Below are 22,933 nucleotides of genomic sequence, written 5' to 3'. Positions count from 1 at the left end.
TCAGATACTTACTAGTTTTGTGACCCTGGGAAAGTCACTTAACCCTGTTTGCCTCATTCCATCATCTGTAAAATGAGCTGGAAAAAGAAATGGCAGACAACTCTAATATCTTTGCCAAAATAATGCCAGATGGGCTCACAATGAGTCTGATACAACTGAAACAACTGAACAACAACAATGTGAAGAAGGGCAGGGAGAATGAAAAATCAAGAGAAACTCCAAGGTGGTCAGTCTGGGTTATAGTCCAGGATAATGTCCAGGCACCTTGACCAAAATAGCAGAATATTTAAAGAAATAAAAGGATGAAATTGTGTTATATAGCAATTAACAGAGACTCCAGTATACAATGATGTGGTGATCCAATGTCACGGTGGAAGCTGGAGACATCAGAATAAGCTTTTAAAAGGAGGTGTTACTAAACTGGTTGGATGAACCCAATACAATAAAGCATCTCTAAAATGATTTATATCATTTTTTAAAATCTCTGAATCCACTTATCTTTATGCCTGATTAGGTAATGAATGATGAAGGTAATGTCTGACCATAATCTTAATAATATTCCCTTTGATTTGTGTAAATATTTGTAGTTCACACACAGGGTCAAATTTGATATTCACCCCACTTTGAGAAGAGACAACCTCCAAAAATCTATGAATAACAAAAGACCCAGAGGGGACATTATAGCAGCATATGAGCATTGGAAGTACTGTCATGTAGAAGAGAGAAAAACCTTGATTTTTTTTTCTTTTAACTTTATTTGTTTTTAGTTTACAAAATTCAGTTCCACAAGTATTCGAGCTCCAAATTTTCTCCTCATCCCTCTCCTCCCCCTCCCCCCCAAGATGGCTTGTAATCCAGTATAGGTTCTACATATACCTTCAAATTAAACATATTTTCACAATAGACAAGTAGTAAAGAAGAATTATAATAAATGGAAGGAACCATGAGTAAGAAGAAACAAAAAAAGAGAGAGCAAGTAGTTTGCTTCAATCTGCATTTAGATTCCATAATTCTGTCTCTGGATATGGATAGCATTTTCCATCATGAACCTATTGGAATTGTCTTAGAACCTTTCACTGTTGAGAAGGGCCAGACACATGTCTGTAATTAAAACCTTGTTTTTATGGCCTCAGTGGGCAATAAGTGGAAGTTGTGGAGTTGGGTATTAGATTTGATTCAAAGAGGGAGGGGGAATATTTCTTAACAACTAAGAGTTGTCCAAACACGGAATTCCTTTGAAAGTTATGTCTATTCCATCACCAGAGGACTTCTATTGAGACTGGATGTCCACATCATGGGGGCAAGGTTGGAAGAGGGAATGTGCAAGGGGAATAGAAAGGGTGGAAAAATAATTTGCAAGAAAGGGAATTATTCTTCACATATGGATTGGAATAGATCACCTCTGAGTCTTTTTTCCAATTCTGTAATTTTGTGATTCTGTAAACAGATCTGTAGGCCTTCAGTTTGGTAGGCAGCCTAATATCTCTTCTCTCCCATACTTTCCTTGGGAGCCTCCCATACACTGGGCTAGCTCAGTCAATGTGTGTGTCAGCCTCATCATCTGTGTGTTTATCCATGGAAAGTATACTGCCAAGGTAAGTGAACTTATCTAGACCATTCAGAATTTATCCAATGACTCCACTTATAGGTGGTGTGATACTGGCTGGTGAAGAATATATATTTTCTTGGTGTTAATTGCCAGGCCAAAGTTAGCATAAGCAGTGAGAACTGATTACTATTTTGTTACATCTCAGCCTCACAGGCTGCCTTGAGTGAATAGTCATCTGCAAAGAAAAAGCCATTTACTGATTCTTCCTCCATTTTACTCTTGGCTTGTAGCCTTTTCAAGTTAAATAATTTACCTTCTTTGTGGTAGTTGACCTTGTTAGTTTTTGTCCTCCTTGAAGGCACCTGACAACTTTGCTGAAGACATCATACTTAAAAGCATAGGAGCAAGCACACAGACTTCTTTCACTCCTTTAGTGAGTGGGAAACGTGAGAGCATTGACCATTATCCAGAAACCGTGCAAGCATGCTCTCCTGGAATGGCATATAATACGGATGAACTTCTCCAGGCATGCGAATTTTGCAATGATCTTCCACAACCCTTCACAAGTGACAGTATCAAAATCCTTGGTCAGATTGACAAAGGTTGTGTACAGATTTCTGTTCTGCTTCTGGCACTTCTCCTGGAGTTGTTAGACAAACACCACATCAACTGCAAAGGACCTGTAAAGGGAGATGATATTCACCTCCAAAGAAAGAACTGATATGTGGAAGCGAGTACCATATAGTTTTGCATATATATCTGTGTTAAATGGCCTTATCTAGTGCGGGGTTGGGAGAGAGGGAAGGAGACATCTCAGAACTCAAAATGTGTCAAAAAACAAAACAAAAAGACAAAAAAAAGTTTGGGTGTCCCTACTCATAGGCCAATCCCATTACTAGTTGTCCTTAGTGCTCTAATTTGCTCCATTTCTGTCCTGGTTCAGTTTGTCCCTCCTTAGGCAACCTGGTATCCCCTCCCCCACTCTCAGAAGTTTGCCATATTGTTGCTGGATGTAGTGGTAACATCTAATCAGCTTAGCCCACTGCAATTCAGAAATTCAAACTTGAAAGATTTACCAGTCTCATTTGAGACCATGTGCACATGCCACCATGACTAGCCCAATGCCATTATTTTACTAAGAAAACTAAGGGTCATAGAAGACAGATGGCTTGATCAAGGTCACACAGGTAATAAATATCAGTGGTAAAATTTGAACCCGGGTCTTCTGACTTTAGAGCCAGTTCTCCTTCCATTGTACCACACTGCCTTTGGGGGACAAAAAAAGCACTAGACTTGGAGACCCAGATCATAGAAATACGTGTGTGTGCATACATACATACATACATACATAAATATAACATATATGTTTGTGTATGTATATAAACATATGTGTATGTGGGGGGTGGGGAGAGAGACAAAGAGACCAAGACAGAGTGTGTGGGGAGATAGTTCAATGCTTGACTTCTTCATGTATCTTTACTTTCCTAGGACAATGACTCCTCAGTGCTCTAGACACCACTAATAAAGTTTCCTTCCTTAGAAGCCAACCATCCTAATGAAAACCTAGACACCCAGGCAACACCCTGGCTGTCTGCAAGTGTGAGAAGTGTGGTTGCAGCTGTCTGTTAACAGCATTTCGCACTTGCCGTGTCATCTGGATCCCATAACAATGTGCAGAGTTCAGCAAACAGCCACTGATCATTTTTGTGGTTGCCTTTTACTGGATGCACCCGAGGAACATCTGACTGCATCAAGTTAGAGACAAAAAAATTAAAGACAGCGATGCTGCCCCACATGCAAAACCCAAGGCTGCAAGGATTGGCAGACGGTGGGGGCCACCAGAAAAGGCACCCACCTCCAAACATAGACAGAATACCACAAGTATTAGCTTTCTTGTGGCAAGAATATGCTTTCTTTGGGCAGCTCCCCCGGCAGTACAGTAACAACTTTCTCTTGAGAACACAGCTTGGCAGTAACTGTACAAGAGATGGTGATGATGAAAAAGAAATAAAGATAGCTCTCAAGAAGGTACGTATTAACATAAAAATGTGCAATACTGCCAATGGTGACTAAACTTACTAAGCTCAGAAATGAAGGATGAACCCCAACAGGGCTGGGATATAGACACTGGTACTCTGACATCAGATTTGGGGCTCCTTCCATTGACCATACTGTAACGTATTCTCTCACATCATTGTCCTTCCTGTGAATTGCGACAGCCCTTGCCACCAACTATATTCATGGTGCCCGACGTACTCTGCCTGTTGTCCTTAGTTACCTTTCCACATCCATGAGACCTAACTCCCCAATTAGACAGAGTTCCTCAAGCAATGGAATTCCCATTCTCCCACAGTCTCTAGGGCAGTGTCTTGTCCAGAAGACGTGCTCAAGATATCATAAGAATTAATACATTAATTTGTTATCTGATGCTTTGGTTATAAAAGGGAAGTAGAAAGAATATCGGACTTGGGGGCCAGAGGACCTGATTTGAAGAGCAACTAACCACTTACAGACCATTTGATCTTGTGCAAATGATGTTACAACTCTGGGCCACAGTTTTATTGATAATTGAACTAAGTGATCTCTTTTTAAGTCTGCATTTGTGATCCCATGATCCTCCAAAATAATAACAGAAAATATTTTTATAACATTTTAAAATGTACTTAATGCCTTAGACATATTATCTCCTCAGTTGTAATATGCAAACTCTCTTCCATTTGCTAATCTATTATTTGATGATGTCTTATAAAAAGAGGGGATAGACTAGCTGCATCTCATTATCTTTGCATTTTTAAATCTAATAATCCTCTACTTCATGGAGAAATGACCTCTCTGGCATACAGAGATGGGTAGATTTCCCTGAATTATAAATAAGAAATTGAGTTCCATACATGTTAGCTAAAACTTTGAGATCAGACCTCTCTCAGGGCTGGGGAACCTATGGCCTAGAGGCCACATGTGGCCTTCTAGGTCCTTGGGCATAGCCTTTTGTCTAAGTCCTAGTTTTATAGAAAAAAAAACCTTTTATTAAAGGGATTTGTTCTGTGAACTTTGGATTCAGTCAAAGGGCTCCACTTAAAGACTTAGAGGCCGCATGTGGCCTCGAGACTGCAGGTTCCCCACTCCTGTTGGCTCATTATACAAGTATATTGGTAGAAGTTTGATTCTTTTTGAATAAGCATTATGTTTTTTCTTGAACAATGATCATATACAAACACAGAGACATGTATGTGTTTTGAACACAGTTCTTTCAGGAGGACCTATTTGATTTGATTTTTTGAAGAGTACTAGTCTTCATGCTCCAAGTCAACAGCTCACTGAAAAGCCTTTATTACTGGAGTTGGACTGGAGCATTTTTCCAATATCAAGTGAAATATCCATTCATATAAACAGAGCCTTCATAATAGCTGCATCTGGTAGCTCTGAGGTAATGTCTCCTTCAGTAAAAGAGCTTCCAACTTGGAATTTTCCAAAGTGACCCATGGAGCATTTGGGTTGGTGTCTGGACTTATCGGCTCCTATTTTGTCAGCCAATCTTGGGGAAAGCTGTGAAGGACAGAGGTGGTGAATAACTGAGAAAGGAGTGCAGGGGAAAGGGAACTAGACTTGGAGACAGAAGAACAAACTGTACAACCTTGGGCAAGTTACTTTACTGCCCTGGCCATTAAGCTCTCTTCATCTATAAAGTAGAATTGGAAAATTACCTGCTTCATTGTTTCGGGGTTTTTTGTTTTGTTTGTTTGATTGTGGGGTGTGTGTGTGTGTGTGTGTGTGTGTATGTGTGTGTAAAGGGATAATAAAAGGACTTTGTAAAATTTAAAGTGATATTAAAATATGAAATTATGATCAGGATGTTGATGGTGGTAATGATGAATAAGTGTCCTCAAATAAACCAATCATTTATAAAACCAGCTCTCCTTCAGGGAAGGAACATATACTGCTTGTGAAAAGAAGATTTTGCCTACATGTTGGGCATGTTGTAGAAGTGATCCTTATTCAGACGTGAATAAAACAGAAGTCGAATAGTAATTTACAACTTTGGTGCCTTGCTATCACTTATAGACCTTCATTTGCCACCAGCTACACTGCTTGCTTTCAGCTTCACTTGTCTTCATCAAGCCCCTGAGCCAGGTTCCCTCTGGGTCTTCCATTCCTTTTCAGCTCTCTTTTCTGGATTGTCTTCCACCATTACATTATAAGTTCCTTGAAGGCGGGGGCTGCTCTTTTTTCTTGTTTGTATCCCCAGCACGTAGCACAGTGCCTATAAAATAGTAAGTGCTTAAAAGATGTTTATTGTTTATCATTTTATCCTGTTTGGATTTGAACTAGTTGACCTCTGAGCCTTCCTCCAATTTGGAGATTCTGTGCAATAAGAGCTGTCTTTTAATTGATAACTGGCCTCAGAACCAGGAAGACCCAGATTCAAGTCTTGTCTATTATACATACTAGGTAAATCACTTAATCTTTGAATTAAACAACTCTCTAAGACTACAAGCTACCAAATAGGTGTTAAATTATACTCCTAGAGGGAGTTTCCTCAATGGGAGTTTCCTTTTCATTGGCAGCTAGGTGATTTTACCGGCAGGTAGTTGTCATGGATAGGGTTCTAGATATGGTGGCTAAAATACTTGGGCTGAAATCTGGATTCAGGAATTTAGTACTGTTTGACCATGGGCAAGTGATCTAATCTCTACATGAATCTCATCAATCATAAAATGGAGATCATAATAGCACCTACCTCACAGGATTGTTATGAGGACAAAAATGAGATATTTGTAAAGCCCTTAGCACAGTGCCTAGCACATAGTCAGTGCTTAATAACTGCCTCCTTCCTTCTTTGTTCCATCTTTCCTTCCTTATTCTTTCCTTCCTCCCTTCTTTCTTCCTTTCTCTCATGCCATCTTCCATTCTTCACTTGCTTTCTCCTTCCTTCCTTCCCTCCAACCTTCTCTGTCTGTTCCTATGAATATAAATATGAATGTCTTAAAATTTATTAAACACATTCCCATAGCAATCCCACAAGGTAGGTGTGACTGTAATTGATACTTTACAACTAAGAAAATAAGCTCAGAGAAAGTAGATAATTTATTCATGGTCGTAAGGCCAATCAGCTTCAGAACTGGAATTCATACGCATAGAATCTCGGCCTTGGAATGGACCTAATATGCCATCTAGTCAAACCTAAGGCTCATTAATCTAAATGGAGCACTCTTTCTTCTATATCTCAGAGTAAAAAATTTGGAACAATCTCTTCTAGCCATCAAATTCTGTGATAAGAACCTTTAAAACTCTTGCAGAGGGAAAAGGAAAAAAAAAAACTTTTCTCTCAGATGGAATTTCACAGGCAAGAGCTTATAAGAACAGTGGAAGATCATGGTAATGTAATCCATGAAATGATAGTATTGCATGGGTGATACATGTGTAGCGGTCTCTCAATGATTTAAAAGCACAATAATAATGAAACCACATGTCAGTGGCACCAAAATTACAAGGCAGATGTTATAATAATATCTCAGTGTCTGCACATGTACTAGATTGACAAGGGATCTTCCAATTCCAAAGACACAGGCTCAGGCTTAGAAACAAGAGGAGTGTTTCCATTTTGTTGCCATCTCTCCCCCCAAAATATTCCTACTTTTGAATCTATTTTTTAATTGTTGGGGGGAACCCATAGGAAGGAAACCTGATCTTCTGTACCAGTTGTATTCTGTTCAGGAAAGGGTCATGGTTAATTATCTTCATAAGGCTAGCCAATGCATCATATGCTCCTATGTGCCCCACCCTCGGAAGCAAAGCTCCCCATCATTAACCATCTTGGGTTTACAACATTTACCCAGCAACCAGGAACCAAACTTGGAAGAGCACCAACTCTTTCCAAGAGAAGGCTTTCCAAGGATATTCATGGGGTTTCAGCATTGACAGAGACCAAGGTCATCTTCTCCAAGCTTTTACCCAATGAAAGAATACCTTCTATACTATTTTGGAAAGGAAATATGATATAATGGGAATAGTGTCTGTTTTAGAGTCAGAAATGCAGAGTTCAAATCTTGTCTTTATTCCTCACTTCCTGTCTGACACAGGCCAAACCATTTCTGCTAAGTCTCAGTTTCTTCATTTGCAAAATTAGAGGGTTTCATTAAATAATGTCTGAAGTCACTTCCAGCCCTACATCTTATAAATCTAGAAATCTCCAATGATGAGGAGTTCCCCATCACATTATGCAACTCAATAATTTTGGGAGTTGGTTTGTTTCGTTAACCAACTCTAATTGTGGGGCCTAGAGTCAGGAAGACCTGAGTTCAAAGTCCGCCACGGACATGGACTCGCTGCGTGACCCTGGCCAAATCACTTACTCCTGTTTGCCTCAGATTCTTCATCTGCAAAATAAGCTGAAGAAGGAGATGCAAACCACTCCAATATCTTTCCAAGAAAACCCCAAATGACATCACAGAGAGTCAGACATGACCGACACAACTGAACAAAAACAGAAATTGTGAGGAAGATTTTCGTTGAATTGACCTTAATATATTGATTTCTTTGTTTTAGTTCTGCTATCTGGAGCATCATAATATAAGCTTATTTTTATGTTGTAGACCTGCAAATGTGTGAATATGGACCACACTAAATCTTCCCCCTGCCCAGGTTAGTGTGCTCAGTTCCTTCAGATGACACTCTAGTGACAGGATTATAAGTCACTTCCTCATCCTAGTCACTGTCCTATGGATATGCTTCAGTTTAGCGATGTTTTTCTTACAATGTGGTACCCAGAACTAGATGTGATAATCTAAGTCAGGCTAATAAGGGTAGGTAGAAAATTATTTCCTTTAATTTAGAAAACATGATGTTGCCTATGATTACATTTACCCTGGGGTCCTAGGATCATAAATCCAGGAATACAAGGAAGAAAATAAGCACTTATTAAGCACCTACTGTTTGCCAGGCACTGTGTTAATTGCTTTACATATATTAATTAATTTAATTTTCACAGTCCCTGGAGGCAGGTATTATTTTTATCCTCATTTTACAAAGGAGGATACTGAGACTGAAGTACGTTTTCCAGGGTCACACAGCTAGTGTTTAAGGTCATATTTGAACTTGAGTCTTTCTGACTCCAGGACCTAGCATTCTATCTACTGCATCACCTACCTGCTGCCAGTAGGAGGTAGAAGTGCCCACAGAGGCCATCCATTCCAACCCCCTCTTTTTACACAGGAGGAAACTGAGGTCTACTGAGCTGTAATGATGTGTCCAAGGTCACAGACACTTAAACTTAGGGCAAAGCCAACTCCTCCCTCTGGACCACACTACCTCCACTGTTCATTTCTATTGACTGTGTAATGAATTTGATAGAATAATTTAATAAAAGGGACCTTAGAATTTGGAATGCTGGAGCTTGGACATGCTTTCACACAGAAAATATTAGAGATGAAATTTACCTTAGAAATCATCTCAGCAGAGGTTGGCAAACTACAGCCAGAGGCCCAAAGCCAGCAAATGTTCTGTTTTTCTAAGGCCATTGGGGTAAGAACTCTTTTTTTAATTTTTGAAATATAATACAACTTTATTTTAAAATCTAAAATCCATTCCTAACTTGCAGGCCATGCAAAAAATGGTGCAACCCTCAGATCCAGTCTAAATATCTGATTTTACAGATTAGGAAAACGAGGCAAGGGTGACAGAGAGACAAGACCACAATCACCCAGTTGTAAATGGCAGGGCCATAACTAGAGCCAGGTCATTTGACTGGATGAGGGAGTAGAGTGTGAAGATGATTGGATTGTGTGACCTTGGGTAAATTACTTTCCCAATGAAGGGGTTTCCTTCCTACTCTAAATCTTATGATTCTATTATTAATAGCTCAGTAGTTTTTTAAGGACAAAGCAAAACTTAGAGTCAGGGAAGTAAAGCATTTAGGTTAATGTTCAGCTTAAAATGCTATCTTTTCTATGAAGCATTTACTGATTTGCAGGGATTCTGAAACCTAGCATTAATAGGCTTCAAAAAATGGTATCTCTGGGGTTCATTCAAAACATGATATTAATTCATGACTGGGAGACCTCATGTTAAAGGAGGGCCTTGAAGGTAAAATTTTTCTCTACTTCAGCAAATGAATTTTCATAATAATAAATACAGTGGAATTTTGTTTCCTTTGCACCTTTCACTTACAAAAATTAATGATAATAGTAATAGCTAGTGTTTATATAGTGCTTTGAGATTTACAAAGAGTGTTACATATGTTACCTTACTTGATCCTCACAACTCTGGGAAGTAGGTGCTATTATTATCATCCCTATTTTATAGTTGGGGAAACTGAGGCAGCTGAAGATTCTTAAGTGACTTGCCCATTGATTTATTCAATGAAGCAGAGAGGTGGTCCAGTGGATAGAGTGCTGTTCCTGGAGGCAGGAGGACCGGAATTCACGTCTGGCCTCAGATACTTACTAGCTGTGTGACCTTGGACAAATCATTTAACCTCTGTCTCAGTTTCCTTATCTATAAATAGGGTAATAATGGCACCTAGGACCAAGAGGTATTATGAGGATTAAATGAGATAATGCTCAAGTAACAGGGCCTTGGAAACATGTCTGTATTAGCACTCTGGGCATACTCCAAAAGCCCCTCAAGGGGCCAATTCCCACCCAATCTGAGTGTTACGTAAAGCCCTTTGCAAATTTTAAAGCACTATATAGATGCTATTATTGTCATTATTCAACTTAATTCAGTTCAGTTCAGTGTAATTCATCTCATTTCAACTAAATTCAACAAATATTTATTAATTGCCAATATGTCCAAGGGATATGTGCTAGGTACTGGGAATGAAAAATCCAGATTCCAGATCTTGCATGCTACTGGTTTGTTTTTTTTTAATATGAGCATAAGGAACTCATAACCAAACAACAGGAGAGAATATTAACAGTTGATTGGGGTGGGACGTAGTAGCCAGGAAGGCACTGAAGAAGTAGTGTTGCCATTTGATCCAATCTGTATAATTCCAATACAGAGTAACCCTAAACCTACTAAGTTCACATATTCCCGAATCTTGGATTTTTTTTTGCAGAAATTTACAGCAGTCATGATGTCACCGGATTCTATCTTTTATTATACTTTTCCAGATTATGTAATCCCATCTGGTGAAGTATTCACTGAGAACCTTGTAAGCCAATAGACCCTTTGGTATTGAGACTTAATTCAGAAGCCAAGAATACAAAGAGCTAAAACAAATCTATAATTCTATATATCACAGTTTACATTCAAATGGGGTTATTTATATAGTGCTGTTGTCTTCTAAAATTTATATTGTTGTTGAAGACTCAGTGTCTCCTTATTTCACTATATATACACATGTAAATATAACATATATATGATATATCATATATCAGTATAATACTATAATAGAATACATCAGCAATGCAAATAGATAGGGTAAAGGGAAAAAAACTAGATTTGTATCAAGAAATCTGAGTATGCATCTTGACTTTATCATTATCTATATAACCATAGTCAAGTTGAGTTTGGTTTCCTCACTTGTACAATGAGGCACTAGATAATATCCAAGCCCTCTTTGCTACTTTAAAATTCTATGATCTCATATCATTCTAAAATGATGTGAAATAAACTGTAAAAAAACCCCAAGATTTTAAAACTTTCTATCATTTTATAGATGAGGAAACTGAGGCCTTTGGAGGTCACAACTTGCCCAGCATCATGCAGTTAGTAAGTTTCTGAGAGAAGATTTGAACCTAAGTCTTCCAACTCCAGAGCCAGTGCTCATTCTACACTTTATGGTGTGGAGGCACCTGGGGGTCTTCAAGGCTATGCGATCAGGAGCTCTAATGGGTCCTACCAAGGTAGAAAGGCTTAATAGGTATGCTATGATAAGTTCTATATATTATATTAAGAACAGCCTGGACAAGTTATAATTGTTTACACCAAGAGGAACTTATAAAAATACCAGCTTAGGTATTTATTGTGTGAACAGCATCAATAAATGAAAGTATCTACCTGGACAGAATAATAGATCCTTGAGATATTGAATAATAATAGTCTATAGCAGTTTACAATTTATAAACTACCTGATACACATGTGTTGTTAGGGTATTTTTGCTTGACAGCAATTGCTTAATGGGAAGATCTTTACCATCCATTAGTAGGTCCATGTGACCTGCTTAAGTCACATGAAAGCCTAAGTCACATGAGTTTGAGTCACATGAGCTTGGGTCATGAGGGTTACAATGCCCTCTGATCCTGAAGAAGGGTATATATACTCTGAGGTTAGCATTTTGCTTTGGGGCTCACTCATGGGAAGAGTGTTCATGTGACGTAGCCAGATGAGACTCTGGGTAACCGTTAAGGAGCCCCTCCGGCTTTGAAAACCCAGGTGTTGGTGCTTCTCTCTCTGGTAACTATGTATGCATTGCTTTAGGTCAGACAGTTGGAAGCCCTTTCTGTTGGTCTTTGCTGTTTGTATTTGCTCTGTTTATATAATTTCTGATTGTAATTTCTGTTTGTATTTTCTCTGTAGTTCAGGGTGCTGACTTTTCCCTTGAATTAAGTGAATTATATGTATACATATACATATATTTATATATATGCTCATATGTTCAACTAAAGTAAGATTGTTGACCCCTTTAAAGTTGTTTTCTTCTAGAAAAGCAAATCAAAGAATCTGTGCTAGCAGCCCTCCTGTGTGCTGGTGTTATTGGTCTCACACCCCCACAGCAGCTGCAAGTAACAGTGTTGTTATAACACATTACCTTTCATTTCACAGAATAACAGATTTCAAAACTGGAAGTGACCATAGAGGTCATCTAGTTGAACTAGATAGCCACCGAGATCCCTTTGAATTTGAAGTTCTACCATAGGTCCAGTTTCCACATTTTAAAAAGAAAGTGAAACTCAAAGTTGTTAAGCAGAACTTGTCCAAGGTGTTATCAGCAATAAAAATATCAGGACCAGATTTGAAACCAAGTCTTCTGATTCCAAATTCAGTGCTCTTCCTACTATACCTGCAGGACTATTTATTAATCACATTTTGCATATGAGGACATTGTGGCTCAGAGAGGTGTGTCTGCCTGCGTACTACATAACTGGCAGTGCTCGAGACTGGGAATTTGCTCTTCTTACCTCCAAACATTATTGTACTGTATTATCATACTATGTTCTGATGTGTTTTTGCATTAATCCCTCCACATCTTGAGGAAGCTACGTCCCTTGACAATGACCCTGTGAGATGGGTCCTATAGGCATTACAAGCCACAGTTTATAGATGAGGAAATGGAAGATCACTCATCACTTGAATAGAGTCACAATATAAATGTCAAGGGGAAGAATTTGAACCCAAGTCTTTCTTGATTCTATTTCAGAGATCTTTCTGTTATTCAATGAAAGCATAATGAGAAGGAGAAGGAAGAGAAAAACTGAAGAGAAAAATGTTTCCTATCAGAACTCAGTTTTAGGCAGTTCAGTGACCAGCCATAATGATCTAACCCTGAAGAAGAGTGAGACAAATCTTGTCCAAGCTTGAAGACTGCCAACTGCCTTCTGAAAAGAGCCAAGGAACCACAAATGGAAGAAGATAATAACCATTGTTCGTGGTGATAAGCGAATATCACAACTAGGAATTGTGAAATAGAATTTCAAGGAGTGATAGATGAAATAGACTTGCTTGAATACCAAAATCAGGTTGGTGCAAGTAAGTAAGTAGTCAGTAAAGGGGATCAGCATGGCCAAAGAGCCAAGAACAAGCTAAGGTCACAATACCTAGGAAGAGCTCAAATGTAAGGGCTTGGCTAGTTTGGAGGAATTAAATAAATTTACCATATATACTATACAGTACCATATACAGTACCACATATTTGTGGCTTCATTTTCTTTGAAAATTGAGCTATGTGACCTATTGATCATTAACAGTTTTAGTTTATCAGAAGACAGGATCTGCAATGACTTAGACCCTTATGCAAATGGAAACAGAATTGGTAGCTCTATAAATGATTATAGTCATAGGATCATAGCTTTGGAGCTAGAAAACACCTTTAAAAACCTTGAATACAATACTCTCATTTTTAAGTGATAAAAATGAGGCCTCAGGAGCTTGTATGACTTGCTCACAGTTACATAGGTAGTAATGTACAAGTCAAACTTCCAAATGAGGTCCTCTGACTCCAAATGCCATGGATTATCCACTGTGCCACACAGGGTTCCAGTAGCTGAACTATTTTATATTTAGATTGGGTCTGCGATATATTGAATTACTTTCTCTGGGACATAGTGCTGTAGTGTTTGTTTTCCCAAACAGCTTTTCCCATGTGTTTTATGTTGGTCATAGCAGAACATGGAAGTATATCATTTGAGAAATAATGTGGTGTGGTGGAAAGAGTGCTGCATTTGGGGTCAGTGAGCCTGAGTTTGAATCCTCTCCCTACCACTTACCACTTGTGAGATCTTCGTCATATCACATAACCTCCATGGGCTTCAGCTTCTTCACCCGTGAAATATTAGAGATAAACAAGATAATCTCTAAGGTCCCTTCTAGGTCTATAGCTATGCCGTTTTGAACTTATATAGTAATAATGATACTTCACTTCACTTTACATAATAGTTGAAGTTTCAAAGCCTTTGCCTCCCAATGGATCACAGAAGTAGATGCTGTGAACACTATAATAATCATAACTGACATTTACATAATTCATTAAAGTGTATGAAGCACATTCCTCACAAAACGCTTGATATCTATTGTGCCAGCATTATTAACCACATTTTAAACAAGAGGAAACTGAGGCTCAACAAGTAAAACGATATGTCTATAGTCACATTGTAGAGTCACAACCCAGCCCCAATTATTCTTACTCCAAAGGCAGGATTCATTTGACCTTGTAGCATACTACCTTTCATAGTATATGATGATATTTCTCCTTGATAAGATCTATTCCATATAATGAGTGTATTATTAATTCACAGAGCCTCCTTCAATATTATTCTGAGTGTAAATAAGTAGGTTTTTTAATCTTAGAATGTTTTTATTTTATTTTTCTCGGTTACATATAAAAACTTTTTAACATTCGTTTTTTTATAATTTTTGAGCTTCAAATTACCTCCCTCCTTCTATGTGATTGTATAATTCCTGGGTTTGTCTTGGCAGGTAAACTCCCAAGTATTTTATGTTGTCTTCAGTTATTTTATTTCGCATTTTCTTTCTCTCTCTTCCTGCTGGATTTTGTTAGTAATATATAATAATGCAGATGGTTTGTGTGGGTTTATTTTATATCTTTCAGCTTTGCTGAAATTGTTAATTACTTCAACTAAAATTTTAATTGAATCTCTAGGACTCTTTAAGTTTACCATCATATTGTCTGTAAAGAGTGATAGTTTGTCTCAGTGCCTATCCTAATACCTTCAATTTCCTTTTCTTCTCATTGTTATAGCTAGCACTTCTAGTACAATTTTTAATAATTGTGGTGATAATAGGCATCCTTACTTCACTTCTAATCTTACTGGGAAGGCTTCTAGCTTATCTCCATTGCTCTTTATCGTTTTAAGAAAGGCTCCATTGATTCCTATGTTTTCTAGTGTTTTTAATAGGAATGGGTGTTTTATTTTGTCAACAGCTTTTTCTGCATCTATTAAGATACTCATTTGATTATTGTTGTTTTTGTTGTTGATATGGTCAATTATGCTGATAGTTTTCTTAATACTGAACCAGTCTTGCATTCTTGATATTAATCTCACCTGATCATTTTATATGAGTTTTATGATATATTGCTGTAATCTCCTTGCTTTTATTTTATTTGAAATCTTTGTATCAGTAGTCATTAGGGAAATTGATCTGTAGTTCCCATTCTCTGTTTTCTCTTCCTTGTTTAAGTATCAGAACTATATTTGTGTTGTAAAAGGAATTTGGTGGAACTCCTTTTTTTGCATATTTATATACTATTGGAATTAATTGGTCTTGAGTAGTTTTGTAAAAATGATTCTGTGGCTCTAAATATAACCAACTGAAATGTTTGAAAATGAAACACAATGGTAGAAGGATATGGTCTGTTCAACAATCACTTGGGGAATTCAGCCAGGATGCTATAGTCTTTAAGAACTGGCACACTTGTAGAAGAAAAGTTTAAAGCAGACAAAGTTTGTTAGGGGGAAAATGAAGCATTTACTTCAATTGCAATGAGGTTCGTCTTCCAAAATGAACATTGATCTGAGGCTAAATGGTATAAAATGACTTAATTTTAAGTAGTAACTTTAGACTCTTTCATCCATTATAATGCTTTACCTTTCTACTTCTACCTCTTTCCAAGTCAGAAATTCCACACTGAGTATTGGATGGGGCTGCTAAGGAATCATATGTAAGATACCATTAGATTTTTTGGCAAAGTTTGCATCATTTGTAACCCTGATAGTATTGATTCACCTGGGACAACATGTATTTTTCTACAAAATCAAGGGTTGGAAGGAACCTAAGAAATAAATTACCCTCCTGTTCAATTACAGGTTGTACTAGATGACTTCTGATGTCCCTTGTAAGTCTGAGATGCTATACTTCTGGAATGATCTAAACTGAATCTTAAAATCATACAGGAGAGGATTACAAGTGATGAAAACTGACCCAAAAAAGTAAAGGGGTTTTACATAATATTTATGTCGTTCAATACTCAGCATGGAGATTCTTTTTTTTTAATTTGGAAAGATGTGGGCATAGAAAGGGAAAAGATTGCAGTGAATAAGAAAGTCTAAAGGTACTAGTTAAAATAAAATTTCAGAATGATAGGAAGTATAAGAAGTCATCTAATACCATCCTCTACAAATTAACTGCCTCAAAAACAAGACTTAAAATTGACCAACCAATCTTTGTTAAGCATCTACATTGACAAAGAACTCATTCGGAAAACATTTATTGCACATCTACTATGTTGCAGGCACTGTTCAGTACCAGATGCCAAGTTGTCAATTAACATTTATTTAGTAACTACTATGTGCCAGGCATTGTGCTAAGTGCTGGGATAGGACTAGACCTATGATTTTATTAATGTAAGTAACTCTACCAATGCAATGTGGCATCTTTTCTGAAACATATTTTGAGAGAGCTTCCTAGGACACTGCTAAATGAAATGCACTGCCAAGGTCTGAAAGCCAGTATATGAAAGAGGAAGTACTTGGACCCAGGCTCCAAAGCTGGTGCTCTATCTGCTTTGTTGTTCAGACATTTCAGTTGTATCAGACCCTTCATGACCCCATTTGGGGTTTTCTTAGCCAAGATACTGGAATGGGTTGCCATTTCCTTCTCCAGTTCATTTCAGAGATTAGGAAAGTGAGGTAAAAAGGGTTAAGTGACTTGCTCAGGGTCACACAGCCATAACTGTCCAAAGGCTGGATTCAAACTCTTCCTGATTCCAGGCCCAGTGCTTTATCCACTGTGCCACCTAGCTTCCTGCTTTATCCACTATATGGCTTTATAATGTGTGTGTGTGTGTGTGTATGTGTAAAGGTAAATTAAAATATGCTCAAGAACTACTAATAAATGGAGGAGCAGAAATTAAAGAAAAGGCTAACATAGGAGGTGGCACCTGAGTTATATTTTGAAGGAACAGAGGGATATTATGAGGCAAAGTTGGAAAGAAAGTATGTTTCCTACATGGAGAATGATCAGTGCAAAGGCATGGAATCAGGAGACGCAATGTCATATATGAAAACCAGCCAGTAAATCAGTTTGACTGAAACAAAGAGTGGGCAAAGGAGAGTAATAAGAAATATGACTGAAAGGTAGGTGAGAACTGTATTATGGTGGACTTTAAATGCTAGACTGGGATCTTTGTATTGTATCTTAAAACAATATTTAAGCACTGTGATGTGTATTATGGGTTTTAAGAATGTTTATAAACTAGGTAGTTTGATGGAGGAAAGATACTGTCAACTATGAAAACAGATGGCCAAAGAGTCAAAGATGTTATACAGCTGCTGTTAACTAAAAATACCAAAAATCTCACAGAAGTTATCACACAGTTTACTCTGATATAACAAAATAAAACCAAAAGGCTAATAGTGATCATAAGCAAAAAGCTTTCTGTATTACATTGGAGGAGGGAACCTAGACATATGTGCTAGGAACCCCTGTAGGAGGGGACCTGCTTTAGTGTGGACAAGTCTCAATACATGTACTTGTGGCTACGTCGTGAGCAGTAGCCCTAAAAAAAAGGAGTAATAGCAACAATGAGACACGTTTGATTCGTAGTAGGGCTTCTTGACGGTAACACAGGTACTATACATGCTTGTCAGAGCTCAGAGAACACCTGGTATGAAACAATTCTGGGGTTTTGCTGTATCTGAGTTCATCCAGAGGGTGAGCACAAAAGATTGTTGTTATGTCAAGCTCAGGGCACCACTTGCTTGCTGGGACTTAGCTCTGGAAAACAAGATATTTCCTAATAGTATCCTGACAACACAAGAGTGGAAAGACTGGAGAAAAGGAAATTCTTGCAATACTCCAGGGGAATGGAGACAAGGGAGTGAATTTGGATGGTGGCTGTGTGAATAGGGAGAAGGGGATGGGTGGAAGAGATTTTGTGAAAATAGAATTGCAAAACTTGGCAACTGATGGAATACAGAGAGTGAGAGAAAGGGGAAAGTTTATGAAGCCTTTAAGAGTATGAACCTTGGTGACTAGAAGGTAATGGTGGTTTCTGTAAAAAAAAAAGTAGAAAAATTTTGAGTGTAGATAGCTGAATATGTTGAATTCTATTTTGTTTATGTTGAGTTTGAAATACCTACAGGATATCCAGGTCATATGATGTAGGATTGGAGCTCAGGAGGGAGATTAGGGGTGAGTATATAGATTTATTAATTATCTACATGTAAATGATAACTGATTGGGGAAATCAAATGGCAGGTAGGTGGTATATTGAATAGAGCATTGGAGCTAGAGTCAGAAAGACTCATCTTCCTGAGTTCAAATCTGGCCTCATTTCTAAGATGAGCTGGAGAAGGAAACGGCAAACCACTTAAATATCTTTGCCAAGAAAACCCCAAATGGGGTCATGGAGAGTTGGACACAACTGAAATAACTGAACAACAAAATGATAACTGAAATCATGGGAACTGGTGAATTTAAGTAGAGAAAGTATAGAAACAGGACAGAAAGTATAGATCTAGGACACCTTGGAGAATGTCCCACAATTTTAGTTAGAAAATTTATCAATAACTTCTACCTTTTTAACCCTCTATCTTTTTAACTATGATTATTGGGTGAGTGACAGGGTATATGGGGGGAGAGGGTAAATCTTATTTTTATTTTGATATGAGAGTTGGAGTTTATTTAGAAGCTCCCATTGGGTATTATTTTAATTAATACTGTACAAAGCAGCAAAAGCTATTAGTCAGCTTGTGGCCTCTCCCTTTTTAGCTTTGTCTCTCTGCCCTCACAAGAATACAACCAGAAAAGAAAAAGTCAGATCAAAAAGGACAGACCCAGGATGACCAGTGCTTTTTGAATGAATCCCAGTTCTGGGTCTATAACCAATCAAAGACTCTCCTTCATCACATGATTAGTAGATCAGAACTAGTTATATAATATGCATTCATGCTTTAAAGTCTTCTTGGAGCTTGCACCAGCCAAGCCCTCTGTTCATGCTCAGAAGGGCTGGGCTTATTGACCCATCTCACATTACACTAAAAATACATGCCTAACTTTCATATTTTTCTATGTCTACTTGTTCACTGATGTAGGAGTGAATCATCAATTAACAACATGTTCTATTACTATTCTAAAGCTAGGACATTCATGCTTCCATATTGGGCAAGATTAGTGGGACTAATAGAGGAAAGAATACAGGATCTGATTAGCTATGTGACTTTCAGCATATTACTTTCTCTCTCTGGGCCTCAACTTCCTCCACTATAAAATGAGAGTTGGACTAGACTGTATTTGAGATCCTTTTGAGCTCTTAAGATCATAGATCCCGATGTAAAAGGGATCTCAGACATTATCTAATCCAACCCCCTTTATGCATGCACATCAATAAATGTGCTATAACTTCTTCTCTTCAAGAGTTGCCTGGGGTGATAATAAGTACAATGACTTGCCTAGGGTTCATTCAGCTAGTATGTCCTGACCCCGGACTTGAGCCTGGGTCTTCCTATCTTTGAGGCTCATTCTGTATTGGGGTGAGGAGAGGGAAAAAGGAGAAAAAGAGAGAGAGGAAGAGAAAAAGAGACAGACAGAGAGAGAGGTAGAAAGGCAGAGACAGAGAGAGAGAGTGATAAGAAAAAGATTTAATGAGGACAAGTAACTACATAGATTTTTACAAAAATATCTGTCTCAATAAAGGCATACAAACCTATTAAAATGACTTCTATAAACAAAGAGTATAATTCTTTGTAATATCCCTAAAGACCCAGAACATAAGAATGGAAAGAGGATGGAACCAGATTACTTTTTGTTATGCATCTAAGACCTATCTAGGTTTCTCAGGTAACTAGAGGAGAATAACTGAAGGATAAAACAGAATTCTGCTACCAACTGATGTTCCCGCCACCCCCTTCAGGAAGAGAGGAAGAATAGAACTGCTGCCTGTAGCTTTAACAACTACGAAGGGAGCTGAGAGAGTGGGCAGGAGAACTATAAGAATGTTTATACTCTGTTCATCAACACCCCTGGAAACTGAAAGCAACATCATACTTTCTACATTATAAGCTCTGTGCTATATTTAATGTCTGATAGATGTGTTCCCTCTTTTCAATTCAGTTTTGTATCAAGGACTTTATACCCTGTAGACCAGTTTCTCATGTGTACATAGGGAGATCTTGGCACTTACTTTGTTAGCTTGTTTGATTAAATGGCTTTGATTATGAACTAGTATGTTCTCCAATGGGCTGATAAAGGAAATACCATTATAATGTCAGGGATGAGAGGGCATGAATAGGTTCTGATCTGTACTTATAGAGAGAATATGCCAAGAATAAAACATGTTATAGTGGAAAGAATGTAGGACTGGGGGTCAACGGATAACTGGGTCAAATCCTATCAACATCAGAAAGTCATCTTCTTCATCCAATTATTTGAATTTTTGCCATTGTCTCTTCAGAGACCTATTGTTTTGGCTGTAACCAAAGGGTGGAAGAGGTTAGAGTTAGAAGATGATGTCATAGAATCAAAATCTTAGAGGTTGGAGGCTCATCACAGCCTACTTCTGCTTCTACCTGATTAAGGATCCACTCTACTACATCCTGGAGAAATGGCTGCATTGTATCTCATAAAAATCACTTTGAGGTAGGCTAGGCAGTTTGCATTCCCATTTTACAGAAGAGGAATCTGGGGCCCAAGAGGCAAAACAATTTTACATTGGTTACAGGTGGGAAAAGGGGAAAAAGACTAAGAAACAAATAATATCCTATAATTCTTTTCTTTCTAATACAATTATACTACAGTGTTAATTGGCCAACTTCTAAACAAAACATTTTATGATGAACAAAATGTTGCAATTGGTTTGATATAACTAAATAAAACCTGTCACTTGACAATCATTATATAGCTGAAAATTCAGCAAACAGGATCTTAACATTGTACCTGAATAAATCGGACATCAAAGATTTATCAAGTGCCTATTATGTGCTATCCATTGTGCTAGGTGTTGGGCACTTGGAAAAAAAATTCAGAAAATCTTTACTTTCAAGGAACCTCTGTGGAATAGGAATTCTTTCTATCATGTCTCCAAAACACTGTCATCTGGGATCCATTTGAAGACCTCCAGGAATATGTAACTGATTACATTCTGAGGCATCCTTTCTGGATATCTGTATTTCAATTTTTTTTGCTAGTATGTTTTGATCCTTCAAAGGACCTATAATTTAATCAATACAAGTGCTTTCTACAAAATAAGAAATACTCTCTCCATCATCATTATCATCATCATCACCATCACCACCACCACCATCATTGTCATCATCATCACCATCATCATCAATTTATATATTGCCTTATGATTCACAAATTATTGCATGAATATAATTTCATTTGAATTTTATTACTCTACACAGTAAGTAGTGCAGGTGTTCTCATTCCCATTTTATAACTGAGTAAAATGTAGCTCAGGCAGATTAAGTGAATTTGTCCAAGGTTACCTAGCTAGTAGTGAACATTTGACCCAGTTATCCATTGACCCCCAGTCCCACATTCTTTCCACTATAACATGTTTTCTACTTGGCATATTCCTTCTATAAGTACAGATTAGAACCTATTCATGCCCTCTCATCCCTGACATTGTAATGGGATTTTCCTTTATTAGCCCATCGGAGAACATACTAGTTCATAATCAAAGCCATTTAATCAAACAAGCTAGCAAAGTAAGTGACAAGATCTCCCTATGTACACATGAGAAACTGGTCTACAGGGTATATATAAAGTCCTTCATCCTGAATCTGTCATTTATTTCTTCACAGGATGGTACATAAAGAGCTCTGGGCAACAGGTCAGGTACCACATACAATTTGTTTAAGGCCTCGATATGTCATGGTGAAGTATTTCTTCAACTTTCATTCATTTTACAGTCACCAGAAGACAGAAGAAAAGTTTCCTACCAGCTCTATGATTTCTGGTCCTGATATGCAATTGACTAGAAAAACAATTCCACAGTAGGGAGATGAGAGTACACAAAAAATATTAACCCAAGCCTATGAAAACATTTCTGTTTCTAATCAAGGGCCTGCTTGAGTCAACTAATGAGGGTATTTTTTTCATAGATCCTATGTTGCTTTTTGACAATGTTTGCTTTTCACTGGATGCTCTCATTTTCATGACAGGGTCCACATCCTATCAAATAGTTGGATTCCTACTTTTGGCTAGTTTTCTGGTGCTGCTCAATTAAGTGCGTGAATAGCTGCAGCAGACTTTTGATAGCTCCAGCTCCTGGAGTCCATGTTCCAGTTGTGAATCATGGGCCCTGGCATCAGTGTAACTATAACTATCAGACAGCTAATGAATACTGATTGAACTCGACAGAACTTGGAGTTGAAAGACCTGAGTTCAGTATCCTACTCTGACACTAGCGGTGAGACTTTTGGCAACACTGATGATTTCATTGGCAAAAGGAGTTTTAGATGAGAAAACATTTCATAATAACACAGATCAGTAACTACTCTACAATTTATAGTCTTAGAGATTGCCGGAACACTGAAAAGTTAAGTGACTTGTGGAGCATCACACAGCCTGTATATCACAAGTGGATTTATTTGAATGCTGCCTCTCAACAGCAAAAACAATCCACATTCATATGGATAGTTAGAGGAAGCTACATAGTATCATGGATAGAGTGTTGGGCTGGAATGGGAGTCAGAAAGGCTTGAGTTTAAATCCTGCCTCAGACACTAACTAGCTAGCTATATGATCCCTGGGAAAGT

The sequence above is a fragment of the Trichosurus vulpecula genome, chromosome 1 (assembly GCF_011100635.1).
Source record: "Trichosurus vulpecula isolate mTriVul1 chromosome 1, mTriVul1.pri, whole genome shotgun sequence".
NCBI classification, from domain to species: Eukaryota; Metazoa; Chordata; class Mammalia; order Diprotodontia; family Phalangeridae; genus Trichosurus; species Trichosurus vulpecula.
Note: the sequence above shows the minus strand (reverse complement) of the source record.